This window comes from Lissotriton helveticus, chromosome 1_1 (assembly GCF_964261635.1).
Source record: "Lissotriton helveticus chromosome 1_1, aLisHel1.1, whole genome shotgun sequence".
NCBI lineage: Eukaryota > Metazoa > Chordata > Amphibia > Caudata > Salamandridae > Lissotriton > Lissotriton helveticus.
In genome coordinates, this window is record NC_136057.1 from 1,314,551,238 (window position 1) to 1,314,578,372 (window position 27,135).

Genomic DNA, 27,135 nt, shown 5'->3' on the forward strand with positions numbered 1-27,135 from the left:
AAAACTGATGATCAGGGGCGTTTTGCAGCTGCGACGATACAGTGGGAAGGCCAATTGTGTAACTTTGTGTCTGTGTATGTCCCTCCCGGCCTGCATGCTGCAACATACTCGGCCCTTGCTGCCTTCCTCTTATCTTTACCGTCAGAGACACTAATAATAGGAGGCGACCTTAATGATGTCCTAGACCATGAGATGGATAGACACCCACACAACGCAACGGTGCGGGGAGGCGGGCGACTCGCTGCACTACTGGACGCCATGGGACTAACAGACTGCTGGCGCTACAAACACCCCTATGATAAGCAATACACTTACTACTCAGCGACGCACCACTGTCTCTCACGTATAGATTACATTTTAGTGTCAGGGGATGGACTACATGGCGTTGGGGAAGTTGACATCCGCCCCAGGGGAATATTGGACCACTCTCCGCTCCAACTCACGTACACAAGTCACCGCTCCCATAGAAATCGCATCTTTCCCATTCACGCGGGCTACCTGCAGAGCGGCCCTTTGAGGAAAACCCTTTCTAAAACTACGAAACACTACTTTCAGGAGAACTCAGGCTCCGTGCGCTCCCATGGTGTCCTGTGGGAGGCGTATAAAACGGTCATACGCGGGCAGGCGATTGCATCCATTGTCGCTCACAGACGGACCCGGAATCAAGAACTTAGCACCCTTGAAAGGGGTCTAGAGGAGGCCATTGCTGACCAGGAGGTCCGCCCATCCCCGGGAGCCGCACAGACAGTCCGGCTGCGACGGGTTGAGTGGATGTCCTACCAGAGGGAAATGGTGCAGACTACATTTCAGGCCACCCGTCACAGGATATACGAATTAGGCGATAAGGCTGGAAAGATGTTGGCCTGGCTCGATAAAAAGGATAGGGCGGGCAGGGTCATTGCACAACTGACTTCGCCCGGGGGCCGTCTGACTTCGGACCCGGGAGCCATAGCTGACTTGCTAGCTGATCAATTTGAGGCAATATATACCCCCCAAGCGACTTACTCGACCGAGGCTGCTTACGACTATATTAAAGATTTAACAATTCCGGGCCTCTCACCGGAGGCGGCACTCCTGCTGGATGCAGACATTACGGCGGAGGAGGTACGGGAGGTGACTAACGCACTGGCGTCCGGCAAGGCACTGGGCCCCAACGGTCTCCCGGTAGAACTGTACAAGCAAACTGCTTCCGTAACTGCCCCCCATCTGCTTAAAATGTTCGAGTATAGCCTACACATAGGTCTGCTACCTAAAGATCAACGCCTTGCCACGATCGTCCCGATCCACACACCAGGTAAAGCCCCGGAAGCATGTAGCTCCTATCGTCCCATTTCCTTGCTAAATGCCGAACCTAAGATCCTTGCCAAATTACTCTCACAGCGCTTGGCTCCCCACCTTGCTACTTTGGCACACCCGGACCAATCGGGCTTTATGCCGACACGTAACCCCTCTCATAACTTGCGCCGTCTGCAGGCGGTGCTGGCCCGCCGGGAGTACATACAGGAGCCGGCAGTACTTCTCTCCCTAGACGCCACTATGGCGTTTGACACCGTAGACTGGCCTTATCTATTTGCCGTGCTCCGTCACATGGGCTTCGGCCCCAAATTCTGTGTGTGGGTCAGCCTGCTTTACGCCGGGCCCCTGGCCCAGGTTGCAGTAAATGGCTACGTCTCCAGGGATTTCCCGCTTGGCCGTGGGACGCGGCAGGGCTGCCCATTATCCCCCTTGCTGTTCACGCTGATCCTTGAGCCACTGGCAATCTGGATTCGGTGGGAACCATCCATCAAAGGTATCAGGTGGTCGCCGTCCTGGGAAGATAGGATATCTCTCTATGCGGACGATGTCCTTCTCTACCTCACCTCCCCTAAAAAGTCAATCCTAGAAATTCTAAATGTTTGTGAAAAGTTTGGGAGGGTTTCGGGATATAGAATTAATTGGACCAAATCAGTCCTGTACGTTCTCACCGGTAGCCCGCCATCCCTCCCTGCGGACTGTCCGCTGCGTTACACTGACACCCCTTTTAAATATTTGGGAATCCAGGTCTCATCCAACCCGGACGAATTCCACGCCCTGAACTTGAGACCCCCACTGGAACGGTTTACCCGGGATGTACAGGTGTGGCGTTCCCTCCCTCTCACCCTCCTTGGCAAAGCCGCACTGTTTAAAATGAAGGCATTGCCTCGTTTTCTCTACCTGCTCGAGAACACACCATTCCCGGTCCCCTCTTCCTACTTCAGAGCCATCGCAGCTGCGGTTTCTACTTTGTTGTGGGACGGGAAACCGGCACGAATTGCACAATGCAAACTGGTAAAGGACTGGTATGATGGGGGCATATCACTCCCTGATATCGAAATATATTACTGGGCTGCCCACCTTAAGCAAATTAATTACTGGTTGCACGCCCCGCAGATTGAGCCCGCCTTTATGGCTGACAGGCAGAATATCGAGTCCAGGGGGCTTTTAAGAACCCTTTATAGTCGTGGCGTTCCGTCCGACCTCATCGGTCCGACCCGTCACACGGTCCAACTCTGGTATAAGGCACATAGACACCTTCAGTGCGCAGACACTGTCACGCAAATGACGCCCCTGTGGGACTCACACAAACTAGGCTTCATGGGAAATAGCAAGGGGTTCCGGGCTTGGGACGCCATAGGCATTTCAGTGGTGGGAGATCTCTGGAGGAAAAATAACATAGTGGACTTCACTTATTTACAAACCAAACACGAAATGGCCCAGTCTGAGTATTATAGATACATGCAGATCCGACATTCCCTTCTGTCGGTCATCCCGGTGGGTACGGCACTACAAGAATCCACTCCGTTGGAAGATAGGCTGCTGACAGAACACATGTCCCACAAAGCGACGTCCTACACATATAGGAAGCTGATCAACAACCTCCCTGACATGCTATCCAAATTGCGCCTGACTTGGGTGGGCGAAATTGGCGACCTTGATGACTCGGAATGGCAAGAGGCTCTCTCGTCGCCCCGAGAATCAGCGATCCCATCCAGACTTAAACTAGTTCAGTTAAAAATACTACACCGCACGTACTACACCAGAACGGTCCTTCACAAAATAGGGAGGGCCCCCCCATGAATTTTGCCTCCGCGGATGTGGAGAGAGGGGGACATTCTTCCATACCATTTGGGACTGTACCCGGGTGGCCACGTATTGGGCAGGGGTGATGCGAACCATTTCTCAATCCACGACTATTTCATTAATGCCCAACCCACGTCGCTGCCTGTTAAACATCTGGGAGGCGGAGGATCTGACCCACCGTCAATAAGATTGGGCTATACTGGGGATGTTAGTGGCAAAACGGAACATTGCTAAACTATGGGGATCTAGCGTACTGCCTACATTGCGAGACTGGTGTAAAGACATGGACGAAGCCATGGTGGCTGAAAAGGCGGTAATTGTCCACCGGGGATGCCCCGAAAAATGGGGACAAATCTGGGGGGCCTGGAACAAGTTTCGGGGAGACATATGTGAGCCACCGCGGGCTGACCCGGATGAGTGTCTTTCTGACTCACAGGTTTGAACTAAGGTTTACATAAGCTAACGTGGTGCTCCTTTGGTTGTGATAGACCCCGTCCATTTGTTTATCTTGTTTCATACTGTTAGGTTGTTTTTAGTCACAATGCCAATGTTGATACAGCTGCAGTCCAGACAGTTGATTTGTCGCCTTTGAGGAACTGAACATGTTTACCGTGGCTTCTTTTGATGTGGGGTTTGTTTTTTTGTTTTGAAAAAGAGAAAAATCTTAGACCTAAGTCATGTCGTATATTTTCACTCTTACCATCATGCTGCAAGTTATTATTTATCCGCCGCCGGACCCCATGGGTTGTCGGCTCTAAGGCCGTGTGCTCAGTAGCCTGCCATAAAGATTGAACTACCGTTGCGGCCAGCCCTGGGGGTTGTAGGCCCTACATTGTGTATTCTTATTCATGTACAATAAAGGTCTTCAAAAAAAATAAAAAATGACATGAGTCAGATTAAGGTAGTCAAACCAATTGTATTTGTTAAATCACAATAAACTTGGCATTCAGCTAACTTGTACATCACTGACATATTGCGTCATATGCCTGTCCTTAAGGAGGGCATGCTTGTACCAGCAGCATGGCCCCTCAAGTCAATGTCAATGTTCAATGGCGCCTCCGGGCAGATGCTCCCAGCCTCCTTTCCCCATCGTCCTCCTGATTAGGACGTGAGGCAGCAGAGGGCCTGCTGCTGCAGCGGGGTGCTACCACCGGAGGGATGGACTGGCTGTTATGGCTGGATGTAGCCTCACTTGTGTCGTCCTCCCCACCCCCCCGGCCATGGTTGGCAGCCTGCATGGCCTGGACTGCAGTAGCCACATGCTCTAGAGCTGTCGCGACGTCCTGGCAGCACTGGACCATTTGGACCTGCATTGCCAAGGAGCGTCGCGAGAGCTGCGAGGTAGCGTTGCCGATGAAGTAGTTAGAGCGCGTGTACGCCGACAGGCGGGTCAGCAGTTGGCGGTGTCTGCGGCGATTGAGTGCCCGCTGCCTGTTAATGGCCTGTGTGTTAGCCTCCATGGCAGCTGTCATCCGCTCAGACATCAATGCAACATTTCGGGCAGTCTTGTCCAGTTGCAGGTGGATGGCCCCAAGATGACGTGCCTGTGTCTGATGCACATGCAGCATCCTGCGCTCGATGGATAGCCCACCTGCTTGCAGATTTAGCCCCCTCCCCAGCACGGGAAATGTTGGAGCGCTGACCCCTCACCAGTCCGCTGGACTGGCTCCTCACAGCCGCAGGGCGGCGGGTTGGTTGGCGAACTGGAGCTGGTGTAGCTTGTCCCACTGGGGACTGTGTGACAGGCAGTGCTACTGCAGCGCGTGCTGGCACAGGGGTGGCACTGGCCACCGGGGCAGGTGGTGTGATGAGCGCCAGTGCGGGAGCTTGCACAGATGGTCCGGGCTGTGGGGAGAGATTTGCGTCTCCCTCTGTGTCCTCCGTGATGTCCGTGACCAGGCCATCGCTGTCAGTGCTTGAGACTTCTGCGCCACCTGTGATGTAAAGTGGACGTTGATTAGTGACATGTTTCGTACCCATTTAGACTTCCTACATGCATGCAGACTACCATTCCCTGACTGGCTGCAGGATTGACTCTCACTACACATGTGTGGCTTAATGGGGCAAGATGGTAAATGTGGTCAGACTACATGCCCCACAATGCATTGGGCTTTAGTGGTGTGCTTTGGCTGCATGACTGGGCTTTGATATGGGAGGCTCTGGAGTATTGGACATTGTTAGGGGACAGGGGGTCGCAGTCGCATGGCACTTACCTGGTGTGTCCTGTGTGGGTCGGGAGGAGTCAAGCTGTGTCACACCCACGCATGCCTGTGGATTGATTGTGTCCTCCACTCAGTCCTCCAGTGGTGTATTCGGTGGGATAGTGGGCTCCCCTCCACCTGTCGCCACACGCTCCCCCAGCCTCTCCGCTATCCTCTCCTTTGACCTCCCCCTGAGGTCATACCACCGTTTTTTGAGTTCGTCCACGGAGCGCTGGGTCACCCCCACAGAGTAAACTTTTGCGCGGATGCGCAACCATAGCCGCCTTTTGTCCGCCTCCGCCACCCTCCTCGAATCTTTACCAAACAGGCGATTGTAGTCCTTGCAGACTCCTTCTATCAGGAACTCTAGCTCCTGCTCCGAAAATGTTATCTTTCTTTTGCGCCCACTAGCAGATCCGGCTGCAGCTTCCTCAGTCATGCTTGACACTGGGGTGTATCCTGCACAACTCCTGTAGGCACACTGGAGGGGACCTCTGTATGTGATGCTCCCTGTACAGGCTCTCACTGCTGAATGAGAGTGGAACCTGCCTACTTCCTGGTTGTGATGTCATCACTGGGCTCAAAATGCAACTTCCCGTTTTTGCGATCTCGCACTTAGCGAGATCGCAATGTGCGATCTCGCTATTTGCGATCTCGCTATTTGCGATAACGCAATTTCTAAACGGATTTCGGCCGGTTATGCGAATATTTAGCTTATTTCGGCAAATCGCAATCGGCGATTGTGGCCGATTGCGATTTGCTTTTTTTTCACGCAATTTTTCATGAATGCCAATCTGCGATTCCTTATTTGCGATTCGCTTTTTCTCGCAATTAAGGAATCGCAGATTGGGACATTGATGAATCTAGGCATTAATTCCTTTTCTGTCGGTCCTACAGGAGTTTGCGATAAATCAATTTTCTCTACACTTCTTTCGGGTGTTGCAGAATCTGACTCCGCACCTGTTAGAAACTTATATGGGAGACTTTGATTAAAGGTCAAATCAGGCGGTGTCATCTGACTGGTATGCCTAACTTCAGATAAATCTGGATAAACTTTTTCTCTTACTTTTTGTAAACTTTGGTTCAAAGGGATAGTTAATGATGGTTCTTTTATTTTCTGATTTTCGAACACTGGAATCACAGAATCACAGGGCCTACTGTTACTGGCACAGTCACAGCGTCTATATTTTTAGTAAGTTCCTGTATCTTTTCAGTTAATTCATTAGTAGATCGCACAAATTCGGACGTACTTGGGTTTCCTTCAAATCTCCTTTCTACTCTATCCATACTACCTCTAATTTCACAATAATGTCTTGGTGTACCAGTAAGTCTGGTCTCCATTGGTGGGGCATTTGGAGTCACTGCTACAGGACTCGGTTGATATGGAGGGGGTCTTCTATTTAATATCTCCTCCAGCACTTCATCCTCTGTCTCACAATCCCCATAACTCTTTTTCTCTGATTCCACATTATTCCTCTTTTCCGTACACTTCTGTCTGACCATTTCATTAACTGTCCTTACCGGATACATTCCATCACACATATCAGTATTTCTCCATCTCCGCATTCTACTCTCACGTGTCTTTCCCTACAAACCTCTCAATCCACCTCTAGGTCCTCTGAACTCCTCAAATCTTTCTCGCGCCAATTCATTCATCTCATCTTCCCACTTGGTCAATGCCTCAATTTGAGTTGGTCTAGGTCTCGGTTCAAGCTTAGCCATTTTCTCTCTCAAATTTCGTAATACAGCAGTACTAAAAGACCCTACATCTGGAAATGCCAATACTCCATAATTCTTAGTGTATCTAGCCCAATTCTCTAACCATATGCAGGTATGATAGCCATATTTTCTCATCATGTACGATGCCGGCGTTTTAGGTGGAGGAAGCAATTTTCCCTCTCTGGTAACTATTTCCTTGTCTTTCTTAAACATGTTTTTCAATTTCTTAAACCATGTAGATTTTTCTCTTTCTTCTCCATTTTTCGTGCGTTTCCTGACTTTCAAACAATCGCGCACTCTTCCACAAACCGATTCGCTACACCAACCTATCACAGCGCGGTTCACACTAACGCACCAATCAGACAAGAACACGTCACAAATCATTTCAACCAATGCTTACACAGCCTTTGCCAGCGCACCTATCAGTGCTTACTATGTTCTAGTCACATGGATCAATCCCAGCGCGACACCTCTGCCGTCAGCCCTGCTCCGGCTTCTACAGCTCCGGCTGACCCCCCTTTACAAATTTTATCAGCACACTGTATTTACACCTTTATACATTTAAACCCAGTTAGTAACCACATAAAACATTTCCATTTGTCTGTTTCACTAAAACCCAAGTGATAGTTTACTCAAACTCACAAGAATTCTGTATTTCCAGTAGACAGCGCTTACCTCTTCTCTACCACAGAATTTTAGTTTTGCCGATAAAGTAGTACTTCTCTTTACCTTAACCTTCTCTCAAGCTCCGGTAACAACTCTGCTACTCTCTTAGGGCTACGTTTTAGTCAGAGTACATTTGACTCCTGTGCTTAGAGCCAAGATTTTACAGGTGTCCTTCGCTATCCATTCACTACTTATATACGGAAAATTTCCTAACTTGTAATACACGACGATATTGCTATTTTGAAGCAGACAAAGTAATTTTTTATTCATTTATTTATTCATAACGTTTTATATAGCGCGAACAAGATCCCAGAGGATATCAGAGCGCTTTACATTAGGAAGGAAAGGAAGGACAATAATGCACAAACAACATAAGGTAGAGATAAAAACAAGAATGATCACAGGTTACATACAAAAAACACAAGGTGGTTATATTAAACAATAGTACGGGTTCGTAGTATGTTGTAAAGAAGCGTGGTCGTAAATGATGGTACCATGAAAGTAGGCACAATGTCATCGGGCAGGAGAGCCTAGTCCACTTACGGAAGGAATTTATTCATGAGGAATCTTTTGACTTCCAGTTTGAACACCGCTGTTGAGGAGATTCTGTGTACATCCGGTGGTAGCGAGTTCCAAACCTTTGGGGCAGCGCCAGAGAAGGCTCTGTGTCAAGTGCTCTTTTTGCTGAGGATAGGTGGTTTCAATAGGAAAGTTGTGGCGCTTCTTGAGGCTCTTGCACCACAAGATAGTTCAAGATTTTGAGCCAGGTACCTGGGAGTATTGAAGTGGATAGCTTTGTGCGTCATAACGGCAATCTTTAACTGAATTCATGCTTCATAGGGGAGCCAGTTTAGAGATTTTAAGGCTGGCGATATGTGCTCATTGCGTTTGGTGCCTATAACCAGTCTAGCAGCAGCATTCAATGATGCCCTTAGTGGAGCCAGGGTGTATTTGGGAAGGCCACAGAGGTTAGCGCTGCCGTAATCTAGCCTCGGTAGGACAAGTGTTTGGACCACCTGTTTGAAATCATTAATTGGAAGGAAAGGTTTGATATTTCTGAGAGTCCTCATCAAGTGGTTTGCACCATTGCATATAATGCTGATATGATTTTTCATGTTCAGGTGCTTGTCCATGGTGACTCCTAGAGATTTGGCTGAGTCTACGATGAGAGGAGAGCAGGTGAAAGCAGTGAGGTGACTCAACCAGAGGTCTATCTTGGGGATGTGGTTCAGAGGGGGGATGAGCAGGAATTCCGTTTTTGATGTGTTGAGCAGGAGATGGTTCTCAGTTAACCAGTTTTGAGTAAATGTTAGGGTAGTGTTGAGTGAGATGATGTTTTCCAGGGATGAGATTTTCAAATAGAGTTGCGTGTCGTCGGCATACATGTGGAAAAGTATACCCGTGGAGTTTAGAGAGTTTGCTAATGGTTCTAGGAAAAGGTTGAAGAGGATAGGAGATAATGCAGATCCTTTGGGGACCCCCATGAGAACTGGGGAGGGCTGGGAGAGAGTGATTTGCTTTGACTCTTTGAGATCTGTGTAATGTGCGACTTACTTGCCACACTTTCCTCTTCCTAGGCAGAGTAACCAGCTTCCTACTTCCCAGAAGCCTCACAAATCTGACTACACATAACGTAATACAGACTCAACATATAATGTTAGTCATAATTTCTGTACATCAAAACTCTATATACATTACCCGGCTAAATCTATACATTACCTGTCCAAGTTAACCTATAGCAACCATCCTCCTGCTACCAAGAAAAACTGATCCAGCGCTGCTCTAAAACAAACCTCCAAACCATCACTATATATCCTAGGAGCTATCACACTTTACTCGTCTGTTGGGCCCATAACACTGCGAGTCACTCATTCACACAAATCACCCTGCTCTCAAGATCAGTGCAAACCAGAGGATGAGCTGCTGGAATTGCGGAGTGTCCTACTTCACCTATTTAGTCTAAATTGTATACATTATATACATATGCATTTTATTAGATCTAACCATGGTTTTAATTCTTGAGAAATAATTTAAGACACCCCACTGTTTGGTCAATGGATCAGTTAGTAAAAGTTAACTAATGGACAACAAGACCAGCTTAATTCTCCATGTATTTAATTTTTATTTAAACATTTTTAAATCTCCTAGCATGACCTTACTTTATTAAACCTTTAGTTCGAATTCAATTAACATTTCTATTAATTCATCTAAAGAAAGAGATAATGAATTCAAACAGTTTACATTTAGTAGCAGAATAGTTCAGAAAAATAAGTCAAAGACATATTACCAATCTTCTCGGCAATAGAAATCATGGTTTGGAACAGCAGAGTTCCCAAAAACAGCCTCTCTATTCTTTCTCCATGTTCACCACCCATCAGGACTCCGAACCCGTCAAAAGTTAAAGTCAGGAAAAATGTCAAAGTCTTTGCACCAAGGAAAAATCGATCAGTCCGACAGCATGTTGTGGTGCGAAAAGTAATTCAAAAGCAAGCTTTTTTCTCTCTTCCAAACGACCTCTTTTATGCCCTTTTTCCCTAACTATCTAACTAAATTTGAAACTTTTAGGGTCCGCATTCAATTCTCATTGGTCCATTCAAGGGGTGGATGAGGATAACCTCATCTCCTCATTGTCCATATTTCCGCCTAGTCATAGTTCTAAGCACAATAAAGTTCAGATTGTTTGCTATTGCATTCTTTCACCCTTGTCCTTTAACTTGTCACTTCGCTGTACTTTCCCAGGCTCACAACACGGACATCTTAACTTGGAACCTTTCTGCTCTTCAGGCCACGCCGACCTTGACAGCAGCAGGACAGGCACAGTCTGCTTGCACATCTCCCGAGCATAGTCGCGCATGCGTAGAAAGACATTCTCTTGGAGTCTCGCAAACCCTCCATGTTTTACTAGGCCGCATGGGCCATAACAGGAACTATCATAGAAACAAACACAATTAAACATTAGATTTCGAAGTAAAACCCTTCTGTTCACCTCCCCCCATTCTAAGTTCACCCTGTTAGTGGTTACCTAGCTCAAAAGCCACATATATGCGTTGGTTTCTTACCATTCTTCGTCATTTCTGCCACAATTATACTTTTAAGAGGCATACATGCATAGCCTTTCATTAGATTATAGCATTTCCGCACTATATTAGTAAGACAGTTTAACATAATTAATGGATTACGGTTTGCAACACGAGCAAATTAATATCCCACATGTATTTGTGTGTGTGCTTTCTATTCTACATTGGTTAATTTAAAACCACATGATTAATACATATTACAGTTATGGGAAGGTGACTTCATGAGGGGTATACAAATTTTTTTATTTTCACCCTCACTCCATCACTGGTTTGGACATCTTTACAGGGCTGCTTCTGGCCCCCAGTCCGGCCCTGAGCTCCTCTTGTGTGGCACGACATTTGTGACTTTCATTATGCCGCCCTTTGAAACAACCAGTGATTTGAGGCCTTCCCACATCTGAATGTACACATTGAAGGCGACATCCTATACCCCAGTGTGTAATGAAGCGACAACAGTTCACAGTGTTTATGTGATGTTACTAGATATCTGTGTAATGTGCACACATATCCTGTTGCTGAACTTACACTCAAGCATGCTCTGCTCCCAAGCGTGACTCAAGTTACACAGGCAAGGATTGGAGCATGGAATCCACTCCTGAGCTGTGCCTTCACTCCTGTGTCCTTTAATGCTACCAAGATAGTGTTTACTTCGCTGAGAACTTCAACACAATGTGTATTTATTTATGCATTTCTACATAACGCAGACATTATCCAAAGATGTCAGAGTGCTTTATGATAAAGTAGGTTTCATTACAAGTGAAACAAAGTTACAATAATTAAAAAAATGATTTGCTCTTTACAGTCACTAAAAAAAGGAACTTAGGGGTAAATTAGCAAGGTCCTGCGACAATTATTGCTCAGCACTTTTAGAGCGAGGATAATTATCGCAGGCTAATGCTGGATTCCATCGCGGAGATAGCGTGCTATCAGCAACGCGTATTTCCCAAGAGATAGGAATCCATGCGTTAGCTGGTAAACAGTGTGATTATCACTGGAAATCCAGCGATAATCACACAGCAACCAGCTAAACCTTGCTGCTAGGGCAGGTTGATCTTAGCCATGTCATCCACCTCACATTGGATGACATGGCTAAGTCTGAAAATTAGCAGACATAAAAAAGCAGCGTTAACCGTGGTTAGCGCTGCTTTTTTGTCTCTAACAGCTTTAGCGTGAAGCTTGATAATAGGAGAATTGTCGCTTAGCAACATTTCTCCTATTATTTTGCTCTGGAACGCCCACTTTGCATCTCATTAGAGATGCAAAGGGAAGCGTAGTGGAAAAGGGTGCTAACGTGATTTTGCATGTTAGCACCCTGTTGTTGATAGGGCGATACTTTTATCTCCGCTTCTATGGCTTTTAAAGCCAAACAAGCAGAGATAAAGCCCTTGATAATATGCCCCTTAATTTATACAGATTGTAGGAGGAGCTAAGTGGTGAACGTAGTGGCAGCGAGGAAGTAGTGCACTTAGATTCAGTCTTGGGTACTATAGCTTGTGGGGAGAATGCCCATGGGGACTGATGAACAAAAAGTCTTGGTGGGAGAAGGGCTTTAAGCTGCCACTTATCACAATCAGGCTCGACTATGGCAATGTACTCTATGCCGGAATCTTCAAACATCTCCTACAAAGGCTTTAGATCATCTAGAACGCCGCTAGACTCCTACTGGACCTCCCATGCTGCACCCACATCACACTGCACCTCAAACAGCTCCACTAGCTCCACATTCACAAACACAGCCAATTCAAACTCCTCACTCACACATACAAAGCCCTAAACAACACTGGGCCAACGTACCTTAACAGCCTCATACACTTTCACCAGCTGACGAGATACCTACGCTCTATTTCACTTTCACTCGCACACCCCCAGCGTTCACAAAACCAGCACAAGGTCACTCGTTCTCCGACATCACGTTCAAAACATGGAATGACCTCCCTTGGCACATCAGGGTCTCCGTCTCAGTTATTGAGTTCCTAAAGAAGCTGAAAACCTGGCTCTTCGAGTAATTTGACGGTAAACATAAGCCCACTCATGCTCAAGCACCTTGATACCCTCGAGGCTGATTGGTGCGCTCTCAATTGACATAACATATGTTATCTTCCAAACTCCCTCAAGGCAGAAACAAATGAAATGAAATGAATTTGTACTTGTATAGCGCACTTATACCCTGAGGCGTCTTGGCACTGTACGCATACCACTGTGGAACCCTTCCTGGCTTTTCCCTGTGAAATGCCCACTCCTGGGCACCCCCAAGGTGAAGCCAGGCATCCCAACGCTGTTGGGGCCGTTGTGGAGATTAAGCAAGCTATTGCCCAGAGTTGCAGAGTGGGACCCATGAATAGAATAGGCACCGAGGCGAGGATTATCAGGTCCGAGGAAATTGAGCCCAAGACCCGCCGAGGCGGGAATTGAGCCCTTGTCCCGGGCCAGACCTCTGCCTCAGGGTCTGCTGCTCTAACCATTGAGCCACACTTCTCCACAAAAAAAGCAATTCACATCAATCGTAAGAAACCACAGGATACCCAAATCTAATTGCAAACTTCTGACTGGTGGTGAATGTTCCTTGGGTAGCCAAGGCCTTAAACTAATCAACTCTCCACATACAGCGAACAAACACATTATTATCATCATTCCAATAAGGTTTCTATGCAGGCCAAAGCATGGAAACTGCAACGCCTAAATCCTGCACAACATGTACTGCATGTTTGACAACAGTGATATCTGCCTACTCATCCTTTTTGACTTGCTGGCGACCTCAGACATAGTTGGCCATCAAAGGGTCATTCAAGTCCTTGAGTTGCGCCATGTGCATTAGGTGGGAGGTCCTGGAGTAGTTCTCCTTCTCTCTTCTTTCTTGACAAACCTCTAGCAGCTACACAGGCTCAGGGAGCTTTACCTTCAACCATGCAGTGTTCCCCAAGGGTCTGTTGTAGAACCCATGTTATTTAATGTGTTTATGGAGCAATATACAGATAATACACAGATCGGTTAAAGGATCTCCTCAATATATTACATCAGTCCTCTAACAAAAAGCTTTATTCCATAACTGGATGCATTCAAACATCCAGATCAATCAGAACAAAAATGTCTGAATAAAAAGAAGGGCAATCAGGTTTAGACTGTGAAAACTTTGGGGCATAATTACAAGAAAAAGTCAAAGCGCGGAACAGCGCCAAATTTGGTAATGCCGTGCCCTGACATTTTCTGAACGCAGGGAAGCACTGTATTCACAAGAATACAGCGCGCCCCTGTGTTTTTCCTAAGCTGGCGTGAAATTTAGCTGCCTAGCGCCACTGGATTCAAGCAAGCCGGGCTGAAGACGGCTGTAATGCCAGAAACCGGTCCTCGGAAGCTTGTTTCCGGTCCAGGGAAGGCATGGCTTGGCAGTTCGGGCTGGACTGTTCCCATGAGGCACAGGGTCAGACTGATTTGCATATAGCCATGTCTGATCTGGGGTGGCAGAGTGGGCTAAAGAACGGTGATGGATCAAACCCAGATCTTTTGACTGGGTGTGAGTGTTTGATTGGTTCAGATGCTCCGTCCATCACCACCCCCTTTTGTACCGCTTTTGGCCGCCATAAGTGTGGCAGGGTATGCTCAGACGTGAGTCCCTTGCTCACTTTGCCACTGGATTCAAGCAAGCCGGGCTGAAGACGGCTGTAATGCCAGAAACCGGTCCTCGGAAGCTTGTTTCCGGTCCAGGGAAGGCATGGTTTGGCAGTTCGGGCTGGACTGTTCCCATGAGGCACAGGGTCAGACTGATTTGCATATAGCCATGTCTGATCTGGGGTGGCAGAGTGGGCTAAAGAACGGTGATGGATCAAACCCAGATCTTTTGACTGGGTGTGAGTGTTTGATTGGTTCAGATGCTCCGTCCATCACCACCCCCTTTTGTACCGCTTTTGGCCGCCATAAGTGTGGCAGGGTATGCTCAGACGTGAGTCCCTTGCTCACTTTGCCACTGGATTCAAGCAAGCCGGGCTGAAGACGGCTGTAATGCCAGAAACCGGTCCTCGGAAGCTTGTTTCCGGTCCAGGGAAGGCATGGCTTGGCAGTTCGGGCTGGACTGTTCCCATGAGGCACAGGGTCAGACTGATTTGCATATAGCCATGTCTGAACTGGGGTGGCAGAGTGGGCTAAAGAACGGTGATGGATCAAACCCAGATCTTTTGACTGGGTGTGAGTGTTTGATTGGTTCAGATGCTCCGTCCATCACCACCCCCTTTTGTACCGCTTAGCGCCAATGCAGGCACCCATTCACCATAGTGCAAGGGCGCCTGCGTTGTAGGGAGTGATTGTATATGTGCAAGTGGCTGACCCTTCCTACACATAAACATTTACTAATGGTGATTTGCAGAATGCAGCACATACAGAAGTTTCAAATCGTCATTATTTAATGATTGTTTATGTGCAGGAAGGGACACCTTCTTGCACATAAACAATCATTAACAACATTCTGCTCTTTCTATGTGTGCTATAGAATGCAGCACCCATAGAAAAAAGCAATAATGAAGAGAAATAAAAGTATTTCTCCTCGTTTCGCCATGCATGGCATTCGTTTTTCGTGCTGCTTGAGATTTATACCTCCTTGTAACTCTGGAGCAGCGTCGAAAGCAACGGGTGTTGCAGTGGAACGCCCACAGCAACACCCATTGCACGCCCCTTTCAATCTATGTGATGCGTGTAAAGGGGGGCCTTAATTACAAGATGGCGTAAGCCACAAAAAGTGGCTTAACGCCGCTTTGTAAATATGAAGAAGGGCATATCGCCACCAGAATGTCGCTAACAGTGACGTTCTGGTGGCGATATCCCCTTATAAATATGCCCCTTTATCCCTTATTGGCTAACGAAATAAGAAATCACGGTGCGTGTGAATCCCGTTCAAGGAATGCGTCATCGCGACCCACCCAAAAGTTAAGAGTTGTTCAGTGCTCCACAGCCTTTCCAGCAGTCCACAACCCTTCCAATGTCCTATGTTCCAGGTGGGTATTAGATAAAAGAGACACTGATAGAAGCAACATACTTATTTGTCTTCAAGTACATACATTATTAGGATAAACAAACACCCTCCAACTGTGTGAAAGTGAGTTGATCACCTCCGCCTACATAAAAGATCTCAGATAATCGCCTTGAAAGGGAAGGACAGACCGCAGCCCCTGACTGCACTGCCACCGAGGCTGCTATTCGCTGAATGTCTAGATGCAGGTTTGAACCTGAGGAAGGAACCAAAAATGATAACCGAACATCTCATGTGCTTTCTGTGAGAACGGTGGATGCACGTGTGGGAGGACAGATTCTTTATCTCCCGAAAATATATCCACTTCCTACGTTTCAGTGCACTTGAAAAAAGCAACGATCTTGTACTTTCCTTCTTGTAAAGTGGCTTACTCCTCAAGTCTGTAGACGAAGGACGGTAGCTGGGTGGAAGTTGTAACAAACGCTTTTCACAGCAGAATACATTTCAATTTTCCTGTGGAGGAACAATGGCAATATTCGTATTTTATGACAACATTTCATTCGTTTTATTAGGCTTTGATGCACCAGACGTCTTGCACGACTGACCATACAGAACAGCAGATGCCCGGCTGGCTGAGCCTGAGGTATAACATTGCAAAGATAACAGAAGCAAGAACAGCCTCCCCCAAACTCTCACCAGCAACTAACAGGACACTCATCAACATTAGGTTCCCTCACCCTTGGGACCCCAGCTCGAGCCTTGTTAGTGTAAGTCCAAATGTCATCTTTCAGAGAGTGACGAGGATTTAAAACCCTTTGGAGGGCGATGCCCCGGTATCGGCACCATGCAACCAATGTTCTGTAATGTTTGAGCGAGCAGCCCCTAGCCTTATATATAGGGATTCCCCGGCTCATGCAATGGTCTAGCTCAGATTCCCTCCGTTGCAAAGATGGGGGTCGCGGTCTTTCCAGGCCCCACCTATGTCCCTCTCCGCTATCACCAGTCCCAAACACAACCGTGAGGTATGGTATCTGTCGGCATCTATCTAATTGTATTGAGAAAATCACCCAGCTCCAATGTGCAGCAAAACTGCCCCCATTTGCCAAAGTCTGTCCCGGGTATAATAAGCCATGTGTAGACATTTCCAATGTAGTAGGCAGAAATGCAATGCAATTGCTGTTTCAAGGGGGGAGGCATGAGTTGCCCGGAGTCCCTTGTCCATGCCTTTCACACTGAGTTGAATGAGTCTGGCGTGTTGACCACCAGCGATCGGTACACCTGTGAAATCTTATGTTCAGTCAGCTCGCCCAGGAGTATCTTGGCCTCCAGTGGGCTGTGCTGTGGTATGTCCATGGGTCCTTTGATGTCTTTTGTGATGGCGTGGCTTAGCTGCAGATCCCTGAAGAATTGTGAGCAGTTTAAGTCATATTCTGCCTGTTGCGCTAAGAAGGATTTCAATGTCTGGCCCGACAGGACGTCCCCCAGATTTGAGATACCTGTCACGTCCTGGAGTTTGAACCCCGATAAAGCCGAAACCTGCAACACAATGGGGTTTCTTTTGGCAGTTGTTCCACCCACATGAGGGCTGTGTGAATCTCCCTTCAGATCTCAGGAGCCACTTTTGTCGGTGATGGAAGGTTTCCCTTGGGCGAGGATCCCCCTGTATAACAAGAGTAGGAGGGAGGTCTCTTGCATTGCCCACTTTTCAGCGCCAAAAGCAGGATCAGCCATAGTGTTAAACCACCATTCATTTAAGACAAGATGTGATGCCCTATATTACAAGAGTATGTCTGGAGCTGCAATACCTGAGTCGTATGTAGATTTAAAACATTTAGAGGGCACTATTAGTAGTGAACGGTGCCTCCATAGAATGTCCTGCAGCATGAAGTCTAATTTCTTAAAAAAGGATATTGGGAGCTGGAAGGGGTAATTCTGGAGGTGGTATAGCAGACAGGGCAAGATGACCATTTTATATATGGAGGAGCCCCATAATGGACAGGGGCAGCGTGGTCCAAAACCCAAGGTTGCAGGCCACATGCTCCAAGTGGGGCTGAACATTATGTTTCCAGATCTGTTTGAAGTCTTCTTTCACATACGCTCCCAGGTACGGGAATCCTTCCAGGTTGGCCATCAGTCCAACCAAGCACCGAGATAGGGCCCACCAGGGGGTACACTGAGGATTTTGTGTTATTGATGGTAAGCCTGGAAAAAGCTCAAAAGGCACCAAGGAATTGGAGGAACGGGGGCCCAGATTCCCAGTAGTCGTCTCAATAGATCAGGATGTCACCTGCATATAACGCAATCCTGTCCGAGATCCCGTGTGCCCATTCTAGGCCCCTGACCAGTGCATCTATCCTCAGCCATGTCATCCTGCCAGTGGTTCTATTTGACATAAAGGAATAGATAATCCATTGCGTGCAAAAATAGAGCATAGAACCCACCATGCATATGCTTTAAATACTTGTATCCATTAATTGTAACTAAGATAGCTTTTGCATATGCCATAAATTCAGCACAGTGTTTATTTAACACTTTGAAATATATATTCCATTGCAGGCAAAAAGTAGTGCTTGAATGCCATGCCTACAAGTTCAGTACTGGTATCTGTTAATACTATCAATATGTCATTCTCCTTTATGATAAATCCAGCACAGCATTTATTTAACACAAAAAAATCTATATTCCATGGCAACAAGGACCAATTCTAAACGGACTGGCTATGCTGCCAAAACCTACATCCCCATGAAATAAACTGCATTACCCACAGGTGTGAACACTCAGAAGTTAAACTGGGGCTTACGTATGACTTCTCTGCCGATTATTGCCCCTCAGGACTTATGATTTCCACCCCCAGTTCAAACCTTGGTACCACTTTGCCTGCCTGATATAGCCAACCTAGTGTGTAAGGTGTGAGTGACAATAAAAACGATCTCGGCTGTAGTAGGACATACAACTCTCGCATCCTTTCTAGAAATGCGCAGAAAATCTGAAATCTCTACAGCATGACTAATATAAGACTGATCAACCACTTTGGTGATTTATTTTTGAGGTTTTCCATAGGACTTACTAGGCAATTCACAGTGCTTTACGTATCAAGAAAGGTGGTCAATACGCAATGGAAAACAAATACAAATTGACAACAAAAATTACCTTTCTTTGGATAAAAATGAAAATCTAAACTAGGTACTAAAATTAAGTAATTTGTAATTCTCCATCAAAAGGTGATATATACATTAAATAGCAATATTGTTTCTCCAGAATACTTGCAGCAGGGAAAGTAGGAGACATATACTGCCTTGCCCCCGTGCAAGATGACCAGTCTTCATGATGTAGAAAGATCTCTGCTCTTGTTACTGAGATGGGAATTTATGTTTACCTTTTTGTTGAGCACCATTAACAGTATCACTTGCCAGAGCAAGAGCTCCTGCATAAATGGATGTGAATTCATGTTTACTAGTGCATGTACCTTTTGTGTTTGTGTATGGGCATGTAACAGTATATGATGCTGGTTCAGTGCAAATGTTTTTTGATATGTTGCCCAAGAGGGGTTTGTTTGGTCTAAAACTTTGTGTCATGAGCTTAAGTGCAGCAATAGTTTGATGGCTCAGAGGTTTAGTGCAGAGCTCTTGGTGGCGCAACAAGATCACAACCCTCATTCTTGCGCTGTTGATGTTAGGAACAAGTCCTGGGTTCGTCTATCCATTTGGCCAACGCCACCGGCCATGTTGCTGATCATCTGTTCCATACTCACCTGCAGCCCTGCAGGGACTGGTGTAATCTGGGCAGCCCTAACCTTCATTGCTGTGGGCTCTTTGCCAGGACTGTGTAATTCCACCTTTTGTGTGCGGTGACATGTAGGATTCTTGGAGTGCTATGTTATTATGATGGTAATTCCACCTCAAGAGGCTGATGTCAGGTAGAATTCTTAAAGTGTTATGTTATATGTGTGGTAATTCCATTATGTGAATCGTGGCGGTGGGATGGACCTCCTCATTTTATGGGCAATTCCACTTTATGAAGGTAGCGGAAGGTGGATGTTTCTAGGAGGCTCTTCTAAACCATTGTAATTCCACTTTATGCAGGTAGTGGAAGGTGGATGTTTCTAGGAGGCTCTTCTAAACCATTGTAATTCCACTTTATGCAGGTCGTGGAAGGTGGATGTTTCTAGGAGGCTCTTCTAAACCATTGTAATTCCACTTTATGCAGGTAGTGGAAGGTGGATGTTTCTATGAGGCTCTTCTAAACCATTGTAATTCCACTTTATGCAGGTAGTGGAAGGTGGATGTTTCTATGAGGCTCTTCTAAACCATTGTAATTCCACTTTATGCAGGTAGTGGAAGGTGGATGTTTCTATGAGGCTCTTCTAAACCATTGTAATTCCACTTTATGCAGGTAGTGGAAGGTGGATGTTTCTATGAGGCTCTTCTAAACCATTGTAATTCCACTTTATGCAGGTAGTGGAAGGTGGATTTGTCTAGGAGGCTCTTCTAAACCATTGTAATTCCACATTATGTAAGTAGTGGAAGGTGGAGGTTCCTATGAGGCTCTTCTAAACCAGTGTAATTCCACTTTATGCAGGTAGTGGAAGGTGGATTTGTCTAGGAGGCTCTCTAAACCATTGTAATTCCACATTATGTAAGTAGTGGAAGGTGGAGGTTCCTATGAGGCTCTTCTAAACCAGTGTAATTCCACTTTATGAAGGTAGTGGAAGGTGGATTTGTCTAGGAGGCTCTTCCAAACCGTTGCAATTCCACTTTGAATAGGGTTTTAGTAAAGTAGCCTTCGGGTACTATTGCATGATAGGGTGCATCAGTGTTTCTCAGTATCGCTGTCCTACATTTTTTTGTGTATATAGTTGTCTCTAGCACATCTGATGAAATTGGTGGTAGTATGGATTTGCTGGTGTCAGATGTAATTTTGGCCTTAATCCTGCATGAGGTGCCACCGTGTTTATCCAGACTTGCATAGTGATGAGATGTTTCCTTATAATACAGTTTTGGTGTATGAGAGTTTCAGACATTGGTGCTTAGTTTTTGTTCATGGTATGTCTGTGTTTTTATGACAGTGTTTGATTTGCTATAGTTGTTTGCCTCTGGAGTTGTGGTTATGCCATGCACCTACCTCAAAGTGGGAGTGATTGAATGGACCTTGTTGGTCTGTAGCAGAGAAGAAGTGGTTTTGTTGTGTTGTGTATTCAGTGTGTTAGATAATGTTGCAATGTTAGTTGTTCTCAGACCTTGGACCCAGCAGGCTGTGTTCTCTCGTAATAGGCTGCCTCTTGATAGGATTTGCCACCACAATTCCCAGTGTGCTGACTTTTCTGGTATTGTGCTGGGAAATTCTGGAGGAAGAAACTGGTGGAAGAGTACGGAACATTGCAGAAGCATTAGCTGAAAGGAGCATTGTGCCACTGGTTCCTTGCTGTGCAGTCTGGTTCCATGAAGTGTCTACTGCATTCTGAATATTTCTTGTTTCTTGTGCTAAGTGGAGGATTTATAATTGCTGCAGAGCACGTTTTGAACATCTGAAGGAGTTTCTTCTAACTTTTCAGAATTTCCACTTGATTTAGTAGTATAGCATAGCTCGGCTCTGAAACATGATTTTCTATTGTTTGACATTAGTCTGGACATTGGTTTTAACTATTTCTTTAGACCTTTTGTTCTAGTCCAGCAATGCATTTTCTTGATGTGCAGAATATTTCCTTGATGTGACAGAAGCAAGTATGTGCAACACAGTTTTCTGCAATTTACCTTAGGACATTATACCATTACAGAGAGCCATATATATTTTGATTCTTTTTATATAATAATCCAGAACTCCATTTGAGAATGTTAGTTCATCCTCTTTTCTTCTTTTCTTCTAGAGATATCTCTGTTCTGATCCTGGAGATTATCCCGAAGCAGACGGGATTCCAGTCTGCCGCTCTCCGCTTTAGGGTTTCCTTCTCTACCTATTAATTGGGATTGGCTGCCTAGGCTGAAAGAGTCAATGTCACTATAAAATTCTTAAGCGATCTGACAGGATCGTTGCATAAACTTTTCTGTTTGTCTTTATTTAAAAAAGAGTTGTGTTATTCAGGGCTGGCTTTAGGGCAGTGTGACTGGTGCGGCCGCACTGAGCGTTGACCTGTGGAGGGAGCGCTGACCTCAAGGGGAAGCACTATATTTAGCAATAACTTATGATTGGACAGATTAGGGACACTTTTGCCTGGTGGTAGTGCGAGAATCTGAGGAGGCAGCCTTGGGGTGTGGGGGCACTAAAAATGATTGTCACACTGGGCCCCACCAACGGCCATGGCCTTAGGCACTATGTAGTATCTTGGTTATTATGCTTAACATGTCATCCACTGCTCCACCAGTGGAACACTCTAGATATGATGTAACATAGAATGTTGATGGATGAAATCGACAGTTGGAGAAGGGCTGAGCGCCTTGCTGGCTGCTCCTGGTGGGGCTGAATACTACTGTATTACTGATCCTGTAACTAACCTAAATAAATCATCTGAATCACACCTACCTGCATGGACTAAATTACTACACACGGTCATGTAGTTTGTCCTGTTTTCTTGTTGTGAATGGTCTCTGGAAAGTGTGAATGCTATGTGTGAGAATTGCACAAGATGCTTTTTGAGGGCTTCAGAATACAAAGGGCTGAGACAGGGACACCAGCTCGTAGCAGGTGCTACCTTTGAACTTATTACCGAAACAATTGTATCTCACAATTTCATTTACAGAAATATTCTCTGACATAAATATCATGTTCTAAATGTTTACACACCTATTGTTCCATTGGATGTACATTTTCAATTATTAACTTCAAGGGAGCAATATTTTTGAAGATGATTTTTAGGATACACTCTTTATGTCAGATGATATTCTGGCAGAGAGATTTTGGTACCGACTCACCTGAAACTAAGCTTAAGTTTGTGGAATAAATTATCTTGAAGTAAGCCTTTGCTGCTTGCTCTCTTTTGATTGAATAGTTGCAGGGGATTTGTCATACAGGGTATGGTGGAGCCTTGCTAGTGGAATACCACCCTCTGGGGCATGTTTATTGGGATTTGGCGCAGGATAGAGCATCAAGTCCCCTTGCTGCGTTGCCCTGCATCAATGTAAAATGGCAGAAATGCGCGGTATCTGTGGCATACAGCGCATTCCTGTCCTTTCCCCCTGCGCTGGTGCCGTTTCTGCAGCCTATCGCCAAGGGTGCCTGCGTTGCATGCATGATTGTTTTTGTGCATGATGGGGCACCTTCCTGCACAAAAACAATCCTGGGAGACATATTCATCTTTCTATAGAAAGAAGAAAAAAGAGGAAAAAAAGTTATTTCTCCTCGGTATACCTCCCCTGGGGAGGCGTAAGATTTCGACGCATCCCCAGGTTTACATGGTCTTTTAAATCTGGGGATGTGTCAAAATCCAATGGTGTTGCTTGGGAACGCCCACCGTAGTGCCCAATGAACGCCTCTTTTATGCAGACTAAGGCAATGCAGTGATTGCGCGGCCTTGCCTTACTCCATATCTGTGAGACCATTCGAAGATACGCAAAATGGCTTTGCGGGGCCTCATAGATATGATCTGCTGGTTTGCACCGCCTTTGCTTCACAAAAAGTGACGCAATGGCCGCAGAAGGGGCTCGTAAATATGCCACCAACTGTAACGAAAAATGGAAATGTGGTGTAAATAGTGAGAAGTAGTTGGTGCTAGGCTTCTGCGGTGGTGTTTGGGTGTAGGGAACGGAGGGCATACAGAGTTAGGTAGCACTGGGAGTTAGGCTCAGAAGGGCGCTGCATGCAGGAGATGACAAGCAACAGGCGTAGAAATGCACGTGTTGCCTTGTGATTGACAGGTCTCCAGTGAGTAGGCCTCTGCCCTTGTGTTGGTTGCACTGCAACGACGGGCACATGCAGGAATGGTGGGAGTCCATGCATGCATCCATGCATGCAGACACGCAGAACGCCAACTTTAGCTTGTGTAACTATGTTGCCATGCTCTAAGAACTGTGTAACCTTTGTAACGATGTAACCTGTTACTATGACCTGATGCTCATGTAAAGCGCTCTGATACCTCCGGGTCTAGCTAGCGCTATATAAAACTTTTAAAATAAATAAATAAAATAAATACTGCATTCCAAGTAAAGCCTCAGTATTCGCAATGGATTATGTGATGTTTATGCAGCACGTGCTTTGGGGTACAATTGTTTTGTATACTCTCACTACCAACACATGCGCAACTATTCTAGTGAGGCCTGACACCTGCAAGTAAGCAGTAAACCCAGAAATTAGAATACAATGTCAAACGTTATTCTAAGAACAACAAACTGCCTTAGTCCTAGTTCACATTTTGATGGGGGTTCGACCAGATATTCCTGACGCCCCTGCGCACCCCTTTCTGGGAGCTGGCCTCCCATACCCGAACGTCACTATGTGACATTAATTAGGATAAAACTCTCAGAACAGGTGTAAGAGGTGTGCACAATCATGTTTACGCAGGATAGGTTAATGATTTTGCAGTTGCATAAAATTGCAAAATATAAACTGTTTCAAACTGTATCCCTCCCATTTCTGTGGGAAATTCGTTATCGAAGAAATGAATTGATATGTGGGAGAGGGGGCAGCAAAGTGAAATAGCTCAGGAATTGTTTCACACTCACTTTGAGGAAAAGAAGAAAAAAAGTAAATTTGCTTCTTATCAACTCTGTTTTAAAATGTAGTTTTCCATACAGCACCAGAGTCCTGGCGTTTTGATACACCCCATTGTAGGATGCAGTGCCGCATTCGGTGATGGTATGTGCCCCAGACATTTGGTAAAACATACCGGAAATAAGTCTAAACTAAAAAGTGATATCCCACAGAGTTCACTAGCAACCAAAGACATCTCCAAGTATGGGATTCAAGAAGGGAACAGACCAAAATAGCGGATTCACACATTTTGGCTATGTTAAAGCAAAGAGGTATTTGATTTTCTAAAATCCTCCAACCTGTTCCTGTTGGCCATACTTTGTCTTGGTGATCTGTGATCCAGAGACAAGCAATACTACTTGGCAAAGAAGCCAAGTTGAGAGGTGTGGCGCAGTGGCCAGGGCGGCTGAATCCAGAGTGCTGGGCTCACAGTTCGATCGCCAGTGGCAGCTCAACTCAGCACCTAGAGGCATATTATCAAGGGCCTTATCACCGCTTTTTTGGCTTTAAAGGCCAAAAAAGCGGAGATAATGGCTCCGCCCTATTTACAAGGCAGTGCTAACATGCATTAGCGCATGTTAGCAGCCTTTTTAACGACGCTGCGCTTTGCATCTCTAATGAGATGCAAAGTAGGCGTTTCTTCAAAAAACAACAGGGAAAATAACGCTAACACCGCTTCTCCCTATTAACAAGATGGCCACAGGAAACCCATAGCGATAAAAAAAAGCTGCCCTAACCGCGGTTATCGCCATAAGTTAACGTTTGCACATTGTCAGACTTAGCTATGTTTATTAAGGGAGGTGGATTCTATGCCTGAATCCACATCTCCCTATTTACAAGGATTCCCTTAACGCCGCATTTGTATCGCTGGATTTCCAGCGATGTGCCCTTATTCTGCAGCTATCGCCGGATTGTTTAACGCTGTGGAGATAAACGCTGATAATACCGCGTTATTCCAGCGTTTCAATCCAGCCATAGCCGGCGTTACTAAAAATAGCACTAAGAGCCCTCAGCGATATTTTTCGCTCTGTGTTGTTAATATGCCTCCATGTGACTCTGGGCAATTGCTTACTTAATCTCCCCGACGGCCCCTAGCTACTTGAGACCCTTGGGGGTGAGTAGTTTGCGCTTTACAAATACTAGATTTATTTATTTAAAGAAGCCAAAACTAGTGAAACCAGCATTGGCAAAACCAATAGGTCTCGCCTTTGGGGCCCACTTGCTTTGCCAACGGGTTTCAGTTATGCTGCACAGCATCATCCCCGATGCTGTGCAGCATGGCTAAAGAATTACAAAAAAGGCTTTGACCAAGCCACCTGCGTCATTTTTGTAGGCATACACACCACGCAAGCTAGGACATACAAATTGACGGTGCTGCTTTTTTTCTGTTCAGCTGCCAATTCAACTTGGATTGGTTGGTAACTAAAAAGAAACAAAAAGGGAAAACTTTTCCTTTTTTTATTTCGAGTCTGTTTATTGATTATAAGTTGAACAAGGAAAAAGAAGAGGAGAGATAAAGCAAAATGCATCACAAATAGCATGGTATAGTGGCAGGTTCTGCTAGGCGTGACCTAAAAAAGAAGTTTCCACTGAAACAATGGCCACCCCAAGGTCCATAGGTGGTGATGCTTAGATTTAAGTCCCATAGCTGCTAAGTAAGGTTGTGCAGTGTGACGCCGTCAATCGATCTGGACTTCTTGCCCAAGAGCATATTACCTTCTGGCATTTGTACATTCACACTAGACCCCATAAGGGGTATGGAGAGTGCTGTAGAAATACCAGTACTATAAGATTGATAGAATAGGCTAAAGTGAAAACAATCTCGCAATGCAAAGTCCTATTGTGTAAACATTCAGGATTGGCTGAAGACGTCACGTGTGCGAAGGGGATGCGTGGTGGCTATGCTCCCCTGTCTGCCAACCAGGGAAGGCTGATGCCTGGCACACAGATGGCATCAGTCCTTCTTCATCGGTCTTCCAACCCCTCCATAACTTATTTATTTGCGCACATTTCTAAACCACGGGTGTGGCCCTCAGGCATTAGAACAAACTTACCAGGTAAGGTGCTTGACTGCATGGATTCTGTGCGTTTCTCTCATTGCGTGCCTGCTGTGTGTGTGTCATAAATAAACCTTTCGTTTTATTACTCAAACAGATTGTGTTTACTCGTGCCCTTTTGAGTGCAGGCAGTGCCTTTGGAGCAGTGGCTTTGGTTTTATAGCTCTTTTCACCCCTCCAGTGAAGCAGGTGTCTGAATTGACTAGAGTCAGTGCCCACTCTGTGCAAGTGCCCACTCGCATTACTGTTGGTCCAGCTGTTACATATAGACATTGCCTTTAACCCCTTCGCTGCGGCGGCAATTCCGCTGCAGCGCTAGGGGGGTGGGGCGGCCGTGCGGCGCTCCCATGCTCGTGACGGAACCGCTCCATCACGAGCCTCGGGTGCGCTGTGCTTATGACAGAGCGGTTCCGTCGCGGCCCCGCCCACTCAATGGAACGTCCAGCGCAGGCGCGGAATCCGTGCCGCGCAGGCACGTCGATCGGGCCGTGACGGAACCGCTCCGTCATCAGCACAGCGCGTCCGTGGCTGGTGACGGAGCGGTTCCGTCACCAGCATGGGAGGGGTTAATCACCATGAACTCCACTTGGGGCCTACAGAGTAAATTACAGCTACAACCTGACTATTAACTGAGCATGCCCTATCTTCCACTTTTAGACTGCTAAGTGTTGTAATCAGTG